The sequence below is a fragment of the Fulmarus glacialis genome, unplaced genomic scaffold (genome assembly GCF_000690835.1).
Source record: "Fulmarus glacialis isolate BGI_N327 unplaced genomic scaffold, ASM69083v1 scaffold18125, whole genome shotgun sequence".
Lineage (NCBI taxonomy): Eukaryota > Metazoa > Chordata > Aves > Procellariiformes > Procellariidae > Fulmarus > Fulmarus glacialis.
In genome coordinates this window covers 120,257-122,305 of record NW_009211402.1, presented here as the reverse complement: position 1 = coordinate 122,305, position 2,049 = coordinate 120,257, and positions in this window count along the sequence as shown.

Genomic DNA, 2,049 nt, shown 5'->3' with positions numbered 1-2,049 from the left:
TGGAAGTAAGCAATACCCGAAATGTTAGTATCCAGAAATTGCTTTCTGGCTGACACAGAAGACACTCTCCAGCTGCTTTCCCTAATTAGGCTTTGATATTGCTTTGGACACTTCATAGAATCATAGAATGGTTGGGGTTGGAACGGACCTTTAAAGGCCATCTAGTCCAAGCCCTCTGCCATGGGCCGGGACACCTTCAACCAGTTCAGGTTGCCCAGAGCCCCGTCCAGCCTGACCTTGGATGTTCCCAGGGATGGGGCATCCACCACCTCTCTGGGCAACCTGTGCCAGTGTCTCACCACCCTCATTGTAAAAAATTTCTTCCTTCTATCTAGTCTAAATCTACTCTCTTTTAGTTTAAAACCATTCCCCCTGTCTCCATCTTTCTTATAAGCCCCCTTTAAATATTAACAGGCTGCAATAAGGTCTCCCTGGAGCTTTCCCTTCTCCAGGCTCTTGTGCTTTCCCATCCCCTACCTATCTCTAGGTCTTGACTCCTGCTCAAAAACCCGCAAGGACTGAAAGAGTGGAATAAGCTGGTGCTAGCAGAGGTGTCTGGGTGTAGTCCAGAGAGCGGGCTGAGTCATGCCAGTGCTGTGCAGCCCCGTCCCTGCTGAGAGCCCATAGCCACCCCTCACTGCCCACTCGCCTTCTCAGTTTGGAGGTGTCTGCAGTGGGAAGGGTGAGCCCTCCATACCAGATGGCATCCTGCATCGGTAAACACCGCTCTGTACTTCTTCTTAAATAAATATCTCATTAGATATTTGCCGTTCCCAAATTAACATTTAATTCGTGTTTCATACGCAGAAAAATCTCACCACATTGTTGCTGAATTGTTGACAGTGATCCTCCTCCTTTGTGAGTTCTGTCCCTATTAAGCAATTCCCTTGTTCATGTATTCTTTTTAGTTACTAAGGGAACATGAATCTTAATGAAACTCAATCAAATATTCCTTAAATAACAGCTGCCTTCATTTAACTGTCTTATCAGCCGTTTTTCGCTCTGCTCAAAATTCCCGGGAAATTAAGATCTGATTCTTCACACGGTAATGAAAAAGCAACACATCCCAAATGTGAGGGAAATCCTTTATCCTGAATCCTATAGGATATAACACTAGGGATATCATTTAGCAGACAATCTTGTGTTTTGTCCTGAATGTGCCTGTTCCTCCCTGCACTTTTGATGTGAGTCAGTTGGGTACCTCCAGATACATGATTTGTTCTTGGGTCGCTTATATTGCCTTTCCTGAGTATCTCTGGCACCGAGAACCATGAAGGGAGATTTTCTTAACCCAGAGGTGTCCGTGGGAAGCATGAATCTCCCCTGAGCACGGAGCAGTGCAGCGGAAAGGCAGTGGTGCCCCGGCAATGCAATGCTTTCAAAGCCCAGGGGGTTCCTGAGGGCTCCCAGGGCAGAAGGAGCTCTGCGGGGAGGTGGAGGCTGTAGACAGCTGCGCCTGTCCCCGAAGACCTCCGAGGAGAGCAGCGGGATGCTGCGTCCTGTCAATGCTCCTCCATGGGTGGGTATTCCTCCCCTAGACAGGGCCACGTGGAGCCATCACCCACTGGGGAGGGGAGACCCAAGCGCTCTCTGCCCGGGTGGAAGCTCCTCCAGCTCAGTTCACTCATCCCCATCCTCCTGCCCTCCCGATGTGGTACCCGTGCTGTGGGAACCTTGTTTGACTTATCCCCGTACCCCCTGCACCCCGTGCTCAGCTGGGGATATATGGAGGGAGGGTTAAACCCCAGCACGATGAGAAGGACTTGGGGTACTGGTGGACAAAAAGCTGGACATGAGCCGGCGATGTGCGCTCGCAGCCCAGGAGGCCAACCGTATCCTGGGCTGCATCAGCAGCAGCGTGGCCAGCAGGGCGAGGGAGGGGGCGAGGGAGGGGATTCTGCCCCTCTGCTCTGCTCTGGTGAGACCCCCCCTGCAGTGCTGCGTCCAGCTCGGGGGTCCTCAGCACAGGACAGACATGGAGCTGCTGGAGCGGGTCCAGAGGAGGCCACAAAAATTGTCAGGGGGATGGACGCCTCTCCTATGAAGACA